The sequence below is a fragment of the Stegostoma tigrinum genome, chromosome 7 (genome assembly GCF_030684315.1).
Source record: "Stegostoma tigrinum isolate sSteTig4 chromosome 7, sSteTig4.hap1, whole genome shotgun sequence".
NCBI classification, from domain to species: Eukaryota; Metazoa; Chordata; class Chondrichthyes; order Orectolobiformes; family Stegostomatidae; genus Stegostoma; species Stegostoma tigrinum.
This window is the reverse complement of record NC_081360.1, coordinates 56,536,341-56,557,228: the sequence shown is the minus strand read 5'-3', so window position 1 is coordinate 56,557,228 and position 20,888 is coordinate 56,536,341. Positions and strand designations below refer to the sequence as shown.

The 20,888-nt window shown below is 40.3% G+C and overlaps 1 long non-coding RNA gene across 1 annotated transcript in view; it reads left to right on the top strand.

Annotated features, from left to right (window-relative positions):
* Positions 1-9,849, top strand: part of LOC125454393 (uncharacterized) — a 39,154-nt gene extending 29,305 nt beyond the window's left edge. Inside the window, exon 3 of the long non-coding RNA XR_007247981.2 lies at positions 7,613-9,849. This is a non-coding gene — a long non-coding RNA (uncharacterized LOC125454393). The remainder of the gene's footprint in view (positions 1-7,612) is intronic.
* Positions 9,850-20,888: the final 11,039 nt, after the last annotated feature.

The following is a 20,888-nucleotide window of genomic DNA, read 5'->3' as shown; positions in this document are numbered from 1 at the left end:
ACCTGACACAAGACTGAGTTGACTGTCTGGTAGGGGGAATAGAGAAGTAATGTGAGGATTTGTAGCAGTTTTGGAGCATTTGCTTTACTGAAGGGCATTTTGAGAGTGAGAGCATTTAAGCATAGACAAAAAGAAAGAGCATAAAATTTAAGTTCGGCCAACTTTCAGGCAATATAAACTGAAATTCAGCAGAGGAGACAGGCACTGCTGCAGGAAGGGACAGGAAAATGATTCATATGCCTTGTGAAGGAAGGTGGTAGGAACAGCCAGTGCCATCTCCCTCACTGATAGAACTATAGGTCTATATCTGAAATGAGAAAAATAAACAATCCTTATTGTTTACTCATTCAGGCAATGTGGACATCATTGGCAAGCTCAGCATGTATTGCCATTCCTGGTTGACTTGGAGAAGTTGGTGATGAGCTGCCAGCTAGAACCTCACTGCTGTTTGGAAGGATCGTGAGGTTTTTGTCCCAGTGACACTAAAGGAATGCCTATATATTTCCAAGCTAGCATTGTGAGTGGCTTGGAGGGAACATGCAAACATACAAGAAAGGAACAAGCATATGTCAATTGTCCATTTGAGTTTGCTCAGCCATTTGATAAGGTTATGACTGATCTGATTTTCACATCAACTGTACATTCCTGCATGTCCCCAATAATTTATCTGCCTTAAAAAAGAATTTAAAGATTCTGCCTTCATTGTTTTTACAGGAAGAGAATTCTAAATACTCACAATCCTCTGAGAGAAAAAAAATGATCTCCTTATCTCCATCTTAAGAGGAAACATCATGCCAACATCTACCCAGTCAATTCCCCTCAGGGTCTTAAATGTCACACTTAAATCATCTCTGACCCTTCTAAACTCCAAAAGAAACAGGCCTTGCCTGCCCAGCCTTCCATCATAAGGCAATCTGTTCATTCCAGGTGGGTTAGGGCTGCCCATAACTAATGTTGACAGTAGCATTTTTCATGGTTGCTGAATGTGCAACCATTCTTGCAAGACCGTTGATGATAATATGTAACACTTGATAACAATAATAGCACTGTACATAGCAGCTAACATGCCAAGGTTGCAGAATTAAATGTTTTTCTTGATTTATTTAATCAATCTGTTATGCACTAAAAAGAGACACTAAAAGATTTTTATCAGTTTCACGCAGTAAAAATGCATCCCCCACCACTCCCACCCCAAATTAACATTGCATAGGGGAATATGGATTGAACAAGGTTGTTGACTTGCTCACCAAGCTGGCTTGTTTTCATCACCATACAAGGTGACATCATCAGTGGATCCTCTGCTGAAGTGATGTTATTCTACTCCGCTCGGAATTTATACTGCCTGGTCCGTGATCTTGAGTGTCATTTCCGGTTTTGAGCAGTATTAGTTTGTATATGGGGTCCAATTCTATGTTTTTTTTGATTGCCTTACAGGTGGAGAACCATGCCTCTAGGAATTCCCATGCGTGTCTGTATTTGGCTTGGGCTACTATGGTTACTTTGTTCCAGTTAAACAGATGGCCTTCATTGTCTGAGTGTACCGATATCAAGGAGAGTTCATCAAGCTGTTTTGCTGCCAGTTGATGTTCATCGATTATGATGGCTAGTTTCCTTCCTGTCTGTCCAATATAATGTATGTGGCAGTCATTGCATGGTATTTTGTAAACCACATTGGTTCTGCATGCTGTGAGAATGGGGTCTGTAATCATTCTAAGTGTTTGTCATATGGTGGCTGTGGGCTTGTTGGCCACCATGATTCCTAGTGGTCTTAGGGGTCTTGTTGACATTTTCAATATATTCTTGATGTTGGGCAGTGTGGCCAATGTGTAGGAGTGTACTGTGTCCTCCTGTTGTTGTCTATTTAGTGGGCATCATGAAGTTGCAGGGATATCCATTTATTGTAAAGATTTTGTATAGGCGCTTTTCCTTTTTGCTGCATCATTCCGGAGTGTTGCAGTATGTCCTGGCCCGTTTAAATAGTGCCTTATTACAGCTTTGTTTGTGGATGTTGAGGTGGTTGCTGTGGAAGTTGAGAATTTGATCTATATGCGTTGCTTTACTGTATACTGAGGTTTGGAACTCCCCATTGATCGTACTCTCAACTTTAACATCCAGGAACGGAAGATGATTGGTGTCTTATTCTCCCCTTGTGAATTTAATTCCTGTGAATACGCTGTTGATGAGGTGATGGGTCTCTGCTAATTTGTTACGTTTAGTAATGACAAATGTGTTCTTGACATACTGGATCCACAGTTTAGTTAAATGTGGGGAGGGTGGTATGTTCTAGTCTTTATATGACTGCCTCTGCAATGAGCCCTGATTAGGGTGACCCCGTTGGTGTGCCGTTGATCTGTTTGAATACTTGACTATTAAAGACGAAGTGTGTGGTAAGGCAGAGGTCTAATAGTTTAATGTGGATTGAACATTAAGGTAATGGCCACATAACTTTGTTGGAACTGATCATTTCTAATTAATTGGCAGTTCTAGCAAATGTTACTTGAATACAATAAGTCTCATGGAGAAACTTAAGAGGGTATATCATGAAGGACTGTGATTGGGCCAAAAGCCTGTCTATCTCAGTGAAAATACTGTACACAACAGCTAATTATAAATAGACAACTCTGAACCACTGACCAATGGTACTGAAGGGGGATGTGTGCACTCTGAGCTAAAATAGATAAGTTAAATCATTTTAAAACTTTGTATGCCTTTATGGCTTTTTTGCTGTATGCAGCAACCGTGCAGTAAATCACAAATAAAGGTCACCTGAATCCACGCTGTGATCTCATTGAAAATATGAGATCTAACAATTTGGTATAGGCAAGCAGTATCACTGAAGGAACCCAGACCTCTCCATAGACTAGGGATCCATCTCAACACGCACTGAGAACAGTTGTCTAAACTTGATGCCAGCTCCCCTTATGTGATTCGGAATTCTGGTGGGGTACGCAAGCTCAAGCTCCCTTAAGTCTGATGTCTGGATACAGTGGAGCTGAGCCAATACTCTCCCGATCAGGTGGATATGGCCGAGCTGAGGTAGTCTCCAGCCGAGGCTAATTAAGGACAGGGCTCAAGAACTAAAATTATCACAATGCCAAACGATAAGAATACAGAATCGCCAACTACTACCAAGGGTAGCCTGGCTCCACTTGACAATCAGAAGATGAAATTGTATTGAAACTAAAGGAATATATAGAACAACAATTTGACCTACCTAAAACCTTGGTGAAAATTGGGCAGAAGTACAATACCTCCATGGCACAATGGTCCCTGGATGATATTAAAATGGTCTGGGAAAAGCAACCCTTTTGAAAGAGAAAGAACAAGTAAGGTGATCCCTTGACCTGATGGGACAGATCACAGTCAGGAAAAGAATGAGATAATACAGAAATCAAGTCATGACAGGAAAGCAAAACCAGCTGAAGAGCCAATTAAAGGTTGTTTGTGAGAAATTGAAATGCACCAACAAGAGCCAGGTAGAATGGGAGGAAGCCTTCTGACAAAATAATCCAGATCCCTGATCAACCCTTCCTAATTCTACTTTCTTGGAGCCTGGTAAAAGGCCACTCTACTCCTCGCTAAACTAATTAGAAAGCAAAATACAAAAGGGAGAGATAGCCGAATCCACGACTGACTCCAGCAACGATGAAGGGCCCTGTTTAGCCCCCTTATGGACCAAGCAATGCAAAACCCAGTCCCAGCAAAAATAACTGAAAAAGAGGCATGGGGGAGGGAATGAAAACAGCTGAGTGATATTTGGTTAGCACTTTGAGACTCAGAAAGAAAGTCTTTGGTTAGTGGTTATGTATCACAGCTGAGATTTATGAAGCTAAACTCTCTAATTTTGACTTCTGAAATGTGAAACTACAGTACGTCTCATTATCTTCATGAGCATTATGAGCAAGGAATAAATAAAAGGCTAAAAACTGAGATAGTGAGAAAGTTAGTAAATGTTCATTAATGAGAGAGAGAGAGAGAGAGAGGTCGGCTTTCAGTACTGCATTCACTGAACTAGGTGTTAGCTCTTTTTGATCTGGTTTGAATGCGCCTTTGTTCATTCATTGTTAAACAATGCCTTTGTAACAACCAGCCCAGTTCGTCCCCTCCCCCCACTGCACCACACAACCAGCCCAGCTCTTCCCCCCCACCCACTGCATCCCAAAACCAGTCCAACCTGTCTCTGCCTCCCTAACCGGTTCTTCCTCTCACCCATCCCTTCCTCCCGCACCAAGCCGCACCCCCAGCTACCTACTAACCTCATCCCACCTCCTTGACCTGTCCGTCTTCCCTGGACTGACCTATCCCCTCCCTACCTCCCCACCTACACTCTCTCCACCTATCTTCTTTACTCTCCATCTTCGGTCCGCCTCCCCCTCTCTCCCTATTTATTCCAGTTCCCTCTCCCCATCCCCCTCTCTGATGAAGGGTCTCGGCCCGAAACGTCAGCTTTTGTGCTCCTGAGATGCTGCTTGGCCTGCTGTGTTCATCCAGCCTCACATTTTATTATCTTGGAATTCTCCAGCATCTGCAGTTCCCATTATCTCTGACCCCTAGTGTAACATTTATGTTTTCATTCCCTCAAGCTCGAGATCTGGGAATGCTTTGAATTTAGTTTGCATTTTGGGAATCTATGATGATTGGAAGGTATGATGTGTGCCTGTATTAGTGTGGTTAATATAATGTCATTTTAAGGAGCTATCAGTGGTTGCTTAAAGCAAAAATTTGTGCTGACATGTTGATTTAAAAATTTGGTTAAAAAACTTGGTAAAAATTTTCTTCTTGGAATTGGAAATTATCATGTTTAGAATTTCATGTTCTGGCCAGAGTGAATGTTCAAATTCTGTTTTAACACACGAGGGAATTTTTAATGATGGATGATAAGATTTTCTCATTGTAAATGTATTTTGGTGTGAAGGTATCCAAGTAATAAGAAAATTGGAATTTTGGAAATGCTATTCTCTTTGAACAAAATCCTGATGATATGTTCTAAAATCTGAGAAAATTAATACTGAGGAATTAAAAGTGGAGAGTACAACCTAATAAAGGAGGTAGGCTTTTCCTTTGTTAATTAAAACACACTTATTTTTGTACAGGAGGGAGAAAGATGGTTGACATAATTACGTCCAGGAATTTTCACCCTTTAAGTCACTACGAGTCAGCCCATTCTGCCTGAAGGGAATGTATGGACGTTGTTTTATTTTTCAGTGGCTTTCACCGATGGCTATGAATTCTGAACTTGCCTGCAGACTTTCAACATCACAACACAGTGATAGATGAGATGCCCTCAACCCATCAAGCTATTCATTAACAATACATCTCAGCACCATGAAAGCATTAAATGGATTGGTTATCAGAAATTTTAATGCATAAAAATTGTTTGTGACTTTGAGGGAGTGAACAGAATTTTGAATTCGGACAAATTTAAGTCAGAGATATATCAAATATCTAAAATGAGTTATCAGGTAACTTTAAAAAATGCATGTCATCTTAGAAAAAGAGATAATGGGAACTGCAGATGCTGGAGAATCTAAAATAACAAAGTATGGAGCTGGATGAACACAGCAGGCCAACCAGCATCTTAGGAGCACAAAAGCTGACGTTTCGGGCTAAGAAACTGCTCAACCATGTCCTGAAGCAAACCAGGCAAAAAAGCTGATGAAGGGTAAAGGCCCGAAACGTCAGCTTTTGTGCTCCTAAGATGCTGCTTGGCCTGCTGTGTTCATCCAGCTTCACACCTTGTTATCTCATCTCAGAAAATGAATGAATAAAGTGTGTTTCGCCTGAATCACACAGAAATGTTTGATTTCTGTTTTAAAATACTACAAGACAATGTTCCATGGACTACAAATCTCTCCAGATCTCTGGAATTAGATAGGTGGTAATAAGTTCAAATGTAAAATTGGATGAGATGAAGTAATGAGAGATGGAAGGTTCTGGCCGAAGAAAAACACATTAAAATAGTGGTATGAAGCAGCAATTGAAGTTAGCATGCATTTTAATGAAAAGGGAAGTTTAGGTAAGAGTGCTAAACTGATAGTTTTCTCTTGGTGATACTTGTGTCCTTGCCTTTCCTTTTACGAGAACCAAACTTGGTGATTGAGCCACTACCTGAGGCATTCGGACTATACATGGAGAGACAAGTAAAATCTAATTGATCTTTGGACAGGGTCAAAAGAGAGTCAAGAATACATGACATGGTCGTGGAATACCGATGTAAGAGTACAAAAGTGATTGTTACCTCCAAGGTAACAGACATGAGGGAGTGCATGGCAAAAAATAGTGCATGGAGAAAGTGTCTCAGAAAAGTACACCTACTTGAACAACAAATTAGTGCGGCTTGGAAGAGCACAAAAATCATGATTTAAATAATGAGACACTGATGCATAATCCATAGAGAAACTGACTTTAAAACAGTGATAGTGAGCTGGAGTGAAAGAGCCCAAGATGATGACATGGAGATACCTCGGAAAAAGAGAGGGGAATGTGTTGTAAATCGGTAGATCTGTATTGTTTGAGACCATGGACATTGCAGCTCAGAGGAAGTGCTTGCATGGGGAGATCGTTACCGCTCAATGACACATTCATTCATAAAATTGGCAAGGAAGGAAAAATATTGAAGAAGTATCATCAAGATGGATACAAATAAGAGAACTGTGGAATTTTGAGTTCATATATGATGCTAATGAGCAGCCAGTAATGAACTTGAAGTTTCATATGAACTATAACATTTGATCCAAAATGTATAGGCTAAAGATGCTCAGGACTTTAACACCTGACCAAAAGGATATGCAGAGTTGATGATCCCGAGATGAAAAAAAAATTGGAATTAGATTGAGGCAGAAATTAAACTGTGCGACGAGGGTATCTGGAGACAAAGATAGATAAACATGTCACCATTACCAAACACGCATTAACGCCCTTTTTCGCCAAACAGATCCACTCAAGGGGGCATATGGCTCCACAACAAATGAGGCCACATTTCCAGGTGGGGTTAGGATTTTAAAAGAAAACACTCCCAGATAATAGCAGACAGTGGCAGAACTTCCCAGAAGAACAACGCAGACCCATCACAGCCATGCCTCAGGTGAGACCCTGTTGCCCCAGGAGGACCTTTCCAACACCTATAAGTCGATCACATATCCCTCCCACCATGAAGAGGCTATACTGAAGTCTTAGTAGCCAGCCAATCATACAGCTGAAGTTTTATGTAAGAGTTATATTTCTGGGAGACCCAGACCAGGGGACAAACTTTAGAGGTGCCATCTGCCAGGTCATTTGCAGGTTGCTAAACATTAAATGGGGCCTCCACTGCCCTCATCACCCCCAGTCATCAGGGCAAGTGGACCAAACCAACAGGACAATGAAACAAAGTTTCACTAAGCTCCACCAAGACAGAATGCCCTGACCACACGTCCTGCCAATAGTACAATGCAGCATCCAGGCCACCCCCAATCGAACAACAGGACTAAACCCTTTTGAAGTCATCACCAGAAGCCCTGTGTCACTGCCAGGGACAACGGGATTTCGGGAAAGCCAATTGACATTTAATGAATGGGCAATATTGAAGTATCGTCAAGACCTAACCAATTTTGTCAAATCTGCTTCTCTACAGCTGCTTGGCATGATCCACCAGAGGGAGGACACAATATCATGCCGGGAATATGGATCTATGTAAAGAAAATCCGTAAAGAACTGCTAGGAGCCAAGTGGGAAGGACCCTACCAAGAGCTGCTGACTACCCCACTGGTAGTAAAAGTCCAAGAGAGGAAAACATGGATCCACACATAAGAACTGTTGTATTTAGGTCAAGATGGGGAAATTGACTGCATTATTAACTGTGTGCATTTTGAGTGTTTGCTTACGAATAACTTACCAACCCCCTCTACCAAAAGGGAGAAGAATAATAAAGAATTGCTCGTAAATATTCTTTTGTATATGTCCTACACCTATGCCAAATAAGCTAATGTTATGTGGAGCATAGCTATTCACTCAAAACAAAGCAGCCCCTTCAAACCCATCCCTTTTAATGCATCCAAGGCAGAAAGTGTAATTCACCAGGACGTCCCCTCAAAGGATTCAGTATGACTGGCATGGCAGTCCTCAGCAGGGACATGTGTTTTTGGGGGCACATGGCTGACCCCCAAGAGCAGTGGGAGTCAGTTACAAAATGAGTGTGTTAGTGGGATGGTTATCAGACAAATTACAACACCTCATGATAACACCCATTCATGGCCCTTGCTAACACCTCTGGAATGGAAAGACCATCAGGAGGGATATGTTTATGTAAGACCCAGATGAGATGGCAGGAGATGGGATACAGCAAGTATTCCCAATGTTGGAATGTAATCCAGGGTATTGACTCCACCCTTTTGACATACCGAAACCTCACAAGCAAAGGTACTTTACCTACTTTGTTTGCAGCCTTAAAGCCTAGGCCTGTTTACCCTCATCATGGCACTTGAATTATGTCATCCCCTTTGCCCACCACTCGTATGCCGGACCTGAGATACCCCACTAGTGAAGATTTTAAAAGGGGCCATTACAGAGACAGAGAGATTCCATACCATCTTGGTCCCTTGGTATAGGACCATAAAACCAATAAGGGAATCTATCAACATGGTGGATGTCTTAGAACAGGTGGCCAATGACACTGCAAAGGCCTTGAATAAAATAAGCACTGAAATGGTGGCCATCCGTAAAACAGGATTGCAGAATAGAATGGCTCTTGATCGTATACTGGCTGAAAAGGGAGACATTTGTGATCTAATTGGGGCCAAATTATATCCAAGATAACTCAGAAGCAAGCATCGATTTAGCAACACATATACAAGAAGAGACAGACAAATTAAAACAACTCCCATCCTCCACTTTGTGGATTTGGGCAAATGGCTGGTTGGGATCTTTGGGAAATTCCCTGGTGCGAGGTATGGTGTTATTCGTTGTTTTAATTCTAATTTTATGATGTTTGCTTCTATTAATCAAATGTTGTTGCCAACAGGTGGCTTCTGCCATAGTCATGGAGGTTAGGGTCCCGAGAAACAAGCAACCTGCGAGGCAATTGTTCTTGCTTAAAAGTCCTATCTCATATGTGTAACTACTTATTGCATACTTTGTGATTCGCTTAAGAGGGAATTAAAGAGGGGATTGTTAGGGCTGCCCACAACTAATGCTGACAGTAACGTTTCTCATGGTTGCTGAATGTGTAACCCTTCTCTCAAGATCATAGATGATAACATGTAACACTTGATAGACAATAGACAATAGACAATAGGTGCAGGAGTAGGTCATTCGGCCCTTCAAGCCAGCACCACCATTCATTATGATCATGGCTGATCATCCACAATCAGTATCCTGTTCCTGCCTTATCCCCATAACCCTTGATTCCACTATCTTTAAGAGCTCTATCTATCTCTTTCTTGAAACTATCCAGAGCTCTGTACATAGCTGCTAACAATAGCAGCAGAATTAGTAGTTTCTATTGAATTAGTTAATCAATCTGTTAAATACTAAAAAGAATCACTAAAAAAATTCAAACCAATTTCATACAGTAAAAATGCACCCACCACTTATCTTTGCATAGAGGAATGCAGATTGAACATTAAGGTGAAAACCACATAACTTTGTTGGAACTGAAACATTTCTAATTAATTGGCACTTCTGGCAAATGTTACTTGAATCCTGTAAGCATCAAGAAGAAAGATAAGAGAGGACATTGTGAAGGACTGTGATTGGGCCATGAGCTTGTCCATCTCAGTGAAGATGTTGTACGAGACAGCCAATTACAAAGAGACAACTCCATTCTGCTGACCTAGCATAATCAAAAGGGTGGGGTGGGGTGGTGTGCTCTGAGTTCAGATACATATGTTAAGACATTTCAAAGCTTTGTTTGCGCCTTTGTGCCCTAATGCTGTTTTATGCTGTAACAGTGCTGTAAGTTGCAAATAAAGATCACCTGAGTCTGCCCTGTGACTTAGACTCTCATTGAAAATATGAAGTTTAACAAGGTGTTGCTCTTTTAAACTTCATTGAACTTCCAATGCATTAACATCCTTCCATAAGTATGGTGACCAGTAATATATTCTGTACTCCAGATGCAGTCTCACCAAAGCCCAGTTTAGCTGAAGCATCATCTCCCTGCTCTTCCATTCAATTTTCCTTCCAACACAAAATGAGATCTGACAAATGATAGATCAGTCCATGCCTTGTGGAAACATAGACTGCTGGCCCAGTGGCTGCTGAGACATATTTAACCAGGACAAACATATCAACTTTAAACTACTTGGTACTGAGATTCAGGCAATTCTGTCTCAGGACTTTCTGAGTCTGGAAACAACCATTAACTACTTCCTGAACAAACAAGCTCAGGTTTCAGCAAAATACCAATGTGTAGGTGATTTTACATCTAAGTTCAGAGGCAAAATATTATGATTGATTGACATGATCTCACACTAAATTCAACACTCTTAGTCAGAATTTTAAACAAAATAGTTTCAATTAAATCAAAGTTGCCTCTCAGGTGGTCAAATTGAGATGACTAAGTCACACCTTTGAAATTTTCCTGCTTGATTCAGTGAAAGTCTTAGTATCAACATGTACCTCTTCTCCTGTTTCTTCGAGTGCTACAATGAGGGATTTTTTTCAGGCATTTATAGATGGAATACAATGTGTGAAACAGCATGTGACAATACCCTTCTAAATGTGAAGTGGTTAGTTCGGTGCATGATTGACTTTTGGTTGTTTAGCACATCCCCAAATTCTCCTGCACTGGCTAAGCCATATGAGCAGTTTTTCCTATCCCGCTAAGATTATCTTTTTGATATTGAACAATTTGCTGCAATTAACTGTTAAACATGAATTTAAATTGTTCTATTTATTGTAAACCTTTCTCTTCAAATCAGGCCATTTCTCGACTGCATACTCATACTATTTCACACAGTAAGCACAGCTCTGAGCTTTTAGCTCATCAGTTAATTTTTCCTTAGAGTGAAATTACTTGAGTTTGCTGCTTTTTAGGATAGTAACATACTCCAGGCATTCAACTTGTCTCATAGATCAATGCCATTTGAGTAACCTGTAAGAGATCCTACCAGGCTGTTCAGGCAACCAGTCAAGAAAACCAGCAGCAGCACCCTTCCCAGTCCAGGTTTCCATTAAAAGAATCAATCTTAGTTCCATGATTTTATTTAGCATAAGAGAAGAAAATTGTCTTCGGTGATGCTGGTTCTTTGGTTGGAATTAAGAGGATCGCTTGAATATCAGATAGGAATGCATTTTCATTCACTTTGTGTGAACAGTTTTCACGATGCTCTCTTTCAAGACCTTGTCCCTGTAAAGCAGGTAAGGTCAGGAATCTTAGTGTATGAGCCTTTTTGGTTTGCAAAGTTGTATAGGACTAATCAAGCTACCATTACATGGCATACCATTGAGGAGCATATTACAAAGTTCCGTTGCATTCACCAGGGCAGGAAGTTAGATGCTTACAGCAATTGATTTTAACCAGTGTGCCTTAGAAAGGTCAAAAGTGTGCTGCAAAATTTTCTGGAAGTAGCTTAACCTGAACGTCGTGGCCATGTCTGTGATTCTGATTTCCTCCAGAACCTCAGTGTCTATTATTGAAGGTAGTATCTGCTGAAACCAGATCAACTATCAACTACGCATGCACAAGCTGCTTGCGTAGACTGCTGATGCCACACATGTGGTATGAAAATTGTGGGTGAGCTGTGGAAATGTCTGTTTCATTAACGAGTGCCTCGGTACTGAAAAGGTTGGGGATCACTGGGTCATCGTAATCTCAGCTGAAACTAGTGTAGAAGCATGCGTCTTGTTTTACTACTACTCAGCTGCTGTCCCTGTAACTCACAGATGTGTCTTTATCCATGGTTACAAAAGGTATGCTGTGTCATCCTTTGTTAGATGTGTCACAGACAGAAGGGGAATGGAGGTGAGTTTAAATTATGGCTGCTTTTCCCCTCTTATGTCAGAGACTGCAAGGTACTGTTTGATTTATTCCAATTCCTTTTTACTTTTAGCTCTTACAGAGGTAAATACATGGGTGGTCTCAAATCCCTGGCTTTCGGATTTCAATTTTTGAAGTAAACACACAGCAAAACGCCATGAAGGTAACATCCAAGATAAGGCTCGTTAATAAAGCATTAAAGACACAGGGAGATGACGTGCTACACAATTTACACTCACAAGCTCTCATTAAATTAAACAAAATAGGACAGGAGATGAGGTCAGTTATAAATTGCAAGTTTTGGTAAATAAGAAGCACAGAAGTGGTTATAAAACAAAAAAAACCTGTGGATGCCGGAGATCTTAAATAAAAACAAAAACAGTTGAATTCTGATGAAGTCATTGGCCTTGAGTGGTTTCTCCCCAAGATGCTGCCAGAGCTGTTGAGTTTTGCCAATAATTTTGGCTTTTGTGTTGAAATAGTGGTTTGGTGACACAGAACTTGGGTATTTTGGAAAAAAGATGCATTTTGTCAAAGTATTTCATAAACATGCCTGCGCAGTAAACTTACTTAAGCAAGAAGCAGCTTTGCAATGCAATTAATGGTGCCATTAAACATGCACTAAATGTTTCTGGACATATACTATCTAAAAGTGCAAGTTTCATTTGTAATGTGCCTTCAGCCCGCAACAAACAAGTTAAGTATAAGACGATCTTGAATTCCTGTAATCCCAGATATTTCACCACAAACCAGCGACTGCCAGCAGTACATGGTGAAACATTGAAGGGATATATGCCCGATCTAATGCATATATATTGTGGGATTCCAAACAGCTTACCTGGTTTAAATGGGCTGAATGTTTGACTGTCAAGCAGCATTGTGATGCCTCAAGGCAAACCTGGACAAACATGTCATTAAACCCGACAAAGGGACTGGAGTAATCATCCTTAACAAGTGTGACAATATCCACAAAATGCATACCATTCTTAATAAAAAGTTCTAATTTGTATCCTTTGGACCTGTCTCAGCATGACCAGACAATCTAACTCAGTAGCAAGTCAGTAAAGTCTTTCACTCAGAGATAGTAAGAACTGCTGATGCTGAAGTCAGAGATAACACAACGTGGAGCAGGAGCAATACAGCAGGCCAGGCAGCATCAGAGGAGCAGGGAAGTTGACATTTCGAGTCTTCATTTTCTGAAGAAGGATCCCGACACGAAACATCAACTTCCCTGCTCCTCTGATGCTGCCTGGCCTGCTGTGTTCCTCCAGCTCCACACTGTGTTACAGGTAAAGTATTTGTTTAGAGATGGCAGGATCTGCAGATGCTGGAGTCAGAGTCGATGCAGTGTGGAGCTGGGGGAACACAGCAAGCCAGGCAACATCAGAGGAGCAGGACAGTCCACATTTCAGGCCTAGATCCTTCATCAGGACTGTATTTGCTTGACTTGTCTAAGAGAAATGACCTGTTGAGTGATATGTACGATAGGGTTCATCCTCACAGCTCATTGCTTCTGCATATGTGTGGGTTACCAAGACACATAAAAGTGATGTCCTTTTACACCCACTCTATTTATGATTGATTTTGCACAACCTGTATTGACCAAGTGGTTGGCTGAATTGCTGCAATAATCTTTCAGTCACTTTTCCACTTACACATTGAAGGTTCCTTCAAATTGCAAAAACCTTGCGTTTTGTATATCGCTAGCAATGCAGAATCCATGTGCTTATTTGATATTGCTAGCCTATTCACTCAAGGAAGACATAGACATTTGCACTGCAGCACTGTGTCATGACAATCTAAATCCGCACTCACCATTGCAGAGAAACCTTCCTTTATTAACAAAGCAATCTACCTCTGTTTCCTTTCTGCCTAATTTTTTGGAACACTGAGCACTTTCGAATACCATGTTTTGCCCTGGTCTCTCCATAACTATTACTCCCTTATATGCTATCAAATCGTATCCATTAATTTCAATTTCGTTCATCAAACCATCAATTTTGTTACAAGTGCTGCCTGCATTCTGAAAAAGTGTCTTAAAGTACGACATCTTATCAATTTTACTCCCTTTGGTTCTAACTTCTGCTGTACTTATCTGCCAATGTTTTCTACATCTACCTGTCACAGTTTCTTTATCATTTGCTTTTTTCTCATTTCTTTTCCAGGTTTTCAAAAAAAAATGCCTTCAATTGAGCCGTCCCCACCAGCTACTTAGTTTAAACCCTATCTAAAACTCTATTCGTCATTGGGACATTGGTCCCAGCACAATTCAAATGAAGTCTGGCCAAACCAAATAGCTCGCTCTTTCCTAGTACTGATGCCAATACCCCATGAAGCAGAACCCTTTTCTCTAAATCCAATATTTGAGCCACGCATTTATCTCTCTATTTTATTTAATCTGTTCCAATGTGTACATGGTTCAGGTTCTAACCTGGAGGTTATTACCTTTGTGGTTCTGCTTTTAACTTAGTCCTGAGCTGCTCATTATCCTCCCTCTTTCCGAGTCTGCCTTATGTCATTGGTACCCTTCCATTCAAACTTCCTCTCCAACCCAGAAGTGAGGCCTTGGCACCAGGTAGATAACACAGACCTCTACAGTATCTAGAGATAGCAGGGGCTACAGATGCTGGAGTCAGAGACAACACAGTATGGAGCTGGAGAAACACATCAGGCCAGGCAGCATCAGAGGAGCAGGAAAATTGATGTTTCAGGTCGGGACCCTTCTTCAGAAATGGGGAGGGGGATTGAAGCTGGGAAATAAATAGAGAGAGGACGGGTAGGGCTGGGGAAGGTAGATGGGATGGTGATAGGTGAGGGCAGGTAGAGAGTGCTGGGGATTGGTCAGTAGGAAGGGTGGGGCAGATAGGTAGGAAGGAAGATGGATAGGTTGTGTCAGGCCAAGGAGGCAGGGATAAGGGGGCGGGTTCGTCTTGGGAAATGGCCGCAGATAGGGAGACAAATGACAACAACTTCTGGTCGCCAAACATTTTAACTCCTCCCCCCGCTCCCTGGGTGACATGTCCTTCTTGGCCTCCTCCAATGTCACAATGACACCACCCACAAACAGGAGCAGCAACACCTCACATTCCACCTCGGGAGCCTAAAACCCAATGGTCTAAACATGGAATTCACCAGTTTTAAAATCTCACCATGCCCCCAGCCTCATCCCATGTCCAACTCTCTCTCTCATCCCTGCCTCTTTGACCTGACACAACTTATCCATCTCCTTTCCCAGCTATCCGTCCCACCCATCACACTGACAAATCCCCACCACTCCCCACCTGTACTCACCTATCAAGATCCCACCTACTTTCCCCAGCCCCACCCCACCTCTCTCTATTTATTTCCCAGTGCCCTACTCCCCTCCCCCTGTTTCTGAAGAAGAGCCCCAACCCAAAACATCAACTTTCCTGCTCCTCTGATGCTGCCTGGCCTGCTGTGCTCCTCTAGCTCCACACTGTGTTGCCTCTGGAATCTCTATCTTTGCTGCAGGGAGCATTCTCCTCACAATGCTAACCCCTGCCTTTGCTATATTTCTCCTTTATCCCCATGTTTGAATGGTCTTTGGCCCATATTCCTGGAGATATCTCATTCATTCTCCCTGAAATCTGTGCCCTTGTCGACTCTGGTAGCAAGAATTTCATAATAATTGGATAAGAGCACTAGCTCCCAATACCTGTTTCTGTCACAGTCACAAATCCCTGTCCTTGACCACAAGCCAAATTTGACGCAGTTAGCCTAAGGAGTGTGATTGCCTTCTGAAACATACTGTTGTAGAACACTACCTGATGTGACACAGTATCCGCTGCTCAGAATCTAGCTCATCAACTCTGGGTTCAAGTTCTTTGAACAGCAAATACTTACTGTTGATCTGGTCATTGTGGATCGTATGGGTATCCACCAGTTCCCACATGCTACAGCTACAATGCATCATGTTCCCCCCTCAAACTCTATTCTATTCAACTAATTAACTTGCATGCTACGTGTTTTAAAGTTGAATTTATTAACTGTACTTCTCAGCTGTCTCATGTTGAAACCATTTGGCCAATTGAGAGACATGGAAAAACATCTACTTATTTTTTTCTGTGATGTCATACTTTGGCTCTTCTACTCAAGAACAAATTGAATGTGCTTTCTGATTTTATTTCTTACAGTCACTGCCCTGCTCATGTAGGGTGACTCTTTTCTTTATGCATTTGCTGCCCCTGCTCTCTTCTAGTGCTATTTTGGAAACACAGGCTCCTGCTTTCAGTCAATCAGTTTGCTTCCCAATTATACTGACTAGCTGTGCACTCCTCCCAGTCCTACTCACAGCATAGCTTTACCTCTTCCCTCATTAGAGGTGATGAGGTACATATAAAAACGTGAGGACTCATTTTGACATCATGGATCTTGATATTTACCTTCATCCAGAGCTCACTGGAAGCAGATGGCATGACAGTGTTAGTTGGAATATCTATGCAATGTAGGGTGTTCATAAGCAGCAAGGGATAGAACAAAATGATTAGTCTTGACCATTGTATGAATTCAATGAGGATGTCCATTTTAAAATGTAATACAAAACAGAGCAGAGGAGACAGTTTGCTTTGGGATTTCTCTTCATGTCCTGTGGACATGACAAATAACTCCCTTGAAGATCTCAGAAAAAAAAACTACGGAAACAACTTCCAAGCCTGTGTTTCAAGCATGTTAATTGAATTAATTTCTCTAAAATCCCTGATAAATACATGCCTAGGTAGCATTACGGGACAATTGTAGTCACTTGAAATAAGTTGGAGGCTCTACCATGATCTTATTGAATGGCTGTGCAGGCTTAAAGAACCTTATGACCTACTCATATTTTTTTATGTTCCTGATGCATGACACGAATGTTGAATTGCCCGGTGCAGTGACCAGGGAAGGTGTGAGTTGTGTTTTGAGGGGCTTGGAATATTTTATCATATCAAATTTGCAGACTGTCATATTTATTGATTTCTTTCAAATTGCTGTACCCATGGACTATTGTGGCATCTAGGTATACTAAAGGCAGAAATTCCCAAAACTCTGATGTCTGAAATCTCCCAAACTTATTTTACTCTTCTTGCAAGCTTGAATTATCAATGATTATTACAACACTACAGCTGCACCACAAAGTAAGTTGGAAGAAGTGGAAGATCCTTTACGACTTACGTGATTTTGAGTTTCCAAATTGAACTTGGGAACAGCTAATTCCCAAAAGAATTAATGCTATTGAAGATTTTCTACCATTGCATTTCAAAGATCAACCCTAGCATTTCTAGACATTTAAAATGACCATTTAGACTGAACAGAAATTCTTTCCATTTCAAATATGTCTTTTATGAACTATTTAAAAGCTCTCATTGAATTTTACCTTATTTCATCCAATCCTCAATTTACTTGAGAAAATACATGGATGTGTGTAAGCTATTTCTTTTCCTTGTCATTCTAATACACTGTCAGTTGTGACTTCTCTGCAGAATAATGTGAAGCATTTCTCACTGCATGGTAAGATTTAACTTCTTAGGCCAGGGTCTTACTGTTTGGTTGATATCTTAATAGCATCTTCCGTCCAGAGTAATTTTCTGAGTCATAGCTTGCTTGGTTGATTATCTTGTCTGTCTTTTGTTTTCTCTATTCTCCTATCTTCTATTGCATATTGTAATCTTATGGCATCATATTTAGCTTGAATTGAATACCACACTGTAAGAAATAATTTATTCACTTCTTAGCTACATTGCTAGATTGACCGAGGAATACAAATTTCATGTGTCCTCTCATCTGCAGTTTGCTCAGAGCCATTTTCAACAAATCCAATGATAGTACTTAACACCATAAATATAAATTATAGAATGCTCTGGAAATTGAATTTAGAATACAATTGATGAACAAATATGTTTTATTTTCATGTACAAAGCAGAATACTCACATGGCAAAGCATAAAAATATTCCATACAATATCTGAGCGTTAGTCAATGCTGCCATGCATACATTATGACATTATCATGCTTACTTCAGATATATCGCATATAAGACAGATGGTAAATGTTCAATGGAACAAGTTTAAATGGAGAAATGCTCCATTAAACTGACCTACCATTATCTAATTACTTTATTGCTTTCCCTGTTAAAGCTTAGGGCTGCAATTCCTCTTCAACTAAACTTCAGGTTTAGGTGTAACTGCAGCAAAGTCACCTTTGCATCTATTTAGGGATAAAAATTACTGTTGTGATTTTATAGCAACACAAAATTATTCTATCTGCCATTTTGAAAGAGGTATTAAACCATTTACTTGTTTAATTTCTACCCTTTAATCATTATTCTTACACAGAGTCTGCTGCAGCAGTGTCATATTGTCCATTTGGGACTGTGTCCGCTGTACTCATCTCACACAAAGAGACAAACCATTTCTTTCTTTCACTGATTTTCTTTTCCAGCGGCTACATTCTGCCCAGATGTATCTAATTCTCACTGTTTTTAAAGTGTGCCACAGTGTGATGATGACTTCTCTTAATTTCTGTATGGGAACTGTGTTGAATTGACTAGCAGGTTCTGATCATCAAAGTTACATGTATGTGAACATGTATTACATGTATGCAAACAGGGACATGTCTACAAACATATGTGTACATTCTCAGTGTATTTATAAGCCCTATGAGCTGTAAAATCTTTGTCAGAGATAATTAAGATGAAATTCATCCATATATTTGAATGCATTGAAGTCAATAAGAAAACTGGAAATAAATTGTTTTGGAGTAACTCTGATTTGGAGGAATATTTTTAATACTGTGGTTAATGGTAGGGTATTTTTCAGATAAGGGTGACTATTAAATTAACCAGCAACCAACATTGTGAAAGTAAAAAGGCCTTTAAATGTAGTACGAGTATCTTGGTAGTGGAAAAGTTGTTCTTATGCAATCAGAAGTGTTGAGATAGAGATTTTAACACATTATTTGGGTTCTGCTTTTAATCTTTACTTTGATTGGCAGCCCAAACACCTGTTGGATCCTTGAAACAGTGAAACATATGGCTGGTTGCTTTGACTGACAGCTCAGCCAACTTTCAGGCTTTTGAAGAGGTGGAACAGTTGAACTTATCCACTATGTCAAAGGTATTAGTGTGTTCAACTTGGAGGATATTTTGAATGCATCTATGTGATTGAATCACGGTGTGAATGCTTGGCTGGGCTCCAAAAGCATTTATTGGTTGCAGCTCAGCCGAAGAATACTAACATAGCTGTCAAGAGGACGGTGGGATTTGTCTTGAATGACAGATTTATAAGCAGTTAGCAGGATTTCTCTTTCTTAAAGACCGTTTTATTGAACTGTATACTTTCTTTAACTGTGTTTCAAGCACTTAAAAGGCTTAATTTTTTTTCAAACTGTAGCATTTAAAGTGAATTTTGAAATGTGATGTATTTAACAGTGTGTACACATTTAAAGGGATAATGGCTTTTTAAGGAAGCTTTTGAATGATTGCTTGTTTACTTTTATGGATTATTTAGCACATCAAAGACTTTCCACCACTACTGCAAAGGACATGAGTCCATCCACAGTGGATAGTGAAGGAATGGATGCAATGATATAGAAGTTATGATGATGCATCACAGTTATGGAAGGGGTATGGAGGAGCATTTTGGTATGGAAGGGGTAAAGGGTTGAGTCTGGGGGCTGCAGACACTGAGTCTAGCTCAATTCTATGACCCACCATTGGTATAGCATGAGCAGGTATTGTTAGGCATGGGTTAGAATCAAGACATCAGAAGTGTCTTGCCTCATCCTTGTTCTCACGACAATGAAAATTCAAACCAATGTTTCACTTATGCTGCAGACTTAGTCTCCCTCAGAGGATGTCATAGCACCAAGGCAGATGGGAATTCTACAGTTCAGCTCCTTCGACAGTGTATGTGAGAGTTTTCAATTTTGTTCGGTCCAAACCTTGTCTATAGAGAAGATCTACACATGCTGTTTGTGGAGGGGGACACACCAATGGTTGGGTTTGGAGGTATTCTAATGGAAAGGATGCCGGGAATAAGCACTATAGCTCCTTCTGGTCCACAAACAGTATGGCAAAGATAGAAAGTGAGCTGTCAGCTAAGAGCTTAAATGGCCAAAAATGGCATGTTGCGCAAAAAAGTACAGAAATACTAAGCGAGAGATTTGGTTGCATTTGACAATGTGATACCGGGGAAGGAAAGAGCCACACATGGTAGCAGCCCAGTCTGTACCTGTAAATTCTTGCTTTCCTGCTCTCTTACACTTTCCATTCCTTAAAATAGTCACATGCTTCAAAGCAAAGATCAATAAACTTGTTAAGAAATTATTTCATAATAATGATGGATATTGACAGTCTCTGTTTGTAGAATACATGTAGCTATATCAACAAATATCAGCAAATATCAATCAGAGTTAATTATTTACATGTTCAACATGAATATGGAATTTTTAATCTATACAAAACCCACGCCCAACACTTTGTCAAAATATAAATTGCCTTTTTGCACACTTGTAATAATTTTCACATCTGGTATATGTGTTGAACTGCTAATTAAGAAATATAAAATGAGATCTATTCAATATTGTTAGGGATTCTGTTCTATTGCATTCACCCTTGCACAACCAACTCTAATGTGATGCATTACATGTTTAAGGAGACAATCTTCTGTCTTTAAAGGAACTATTCTACTGCAGTTGTTGAACTCTGGCCTTTTTATCCTCTCTTTAGCCAGTTCCTAATCTTAAATGGCATCATAGAATTGTATTTGGTGAATGTGCATTTTTTCGTTGCTGATAATAAAATCAAATATATATTGGCTCTGGGGCTACATAGTAATATTCTTTAAAAAAAGCTATTGTTAGAAAGTGGTTTAAATAATCTACTTTTTTAACTTAAATCTGTGTGTCTTTAAGTCCATTTACTGTTGTTGTGGTGCTCT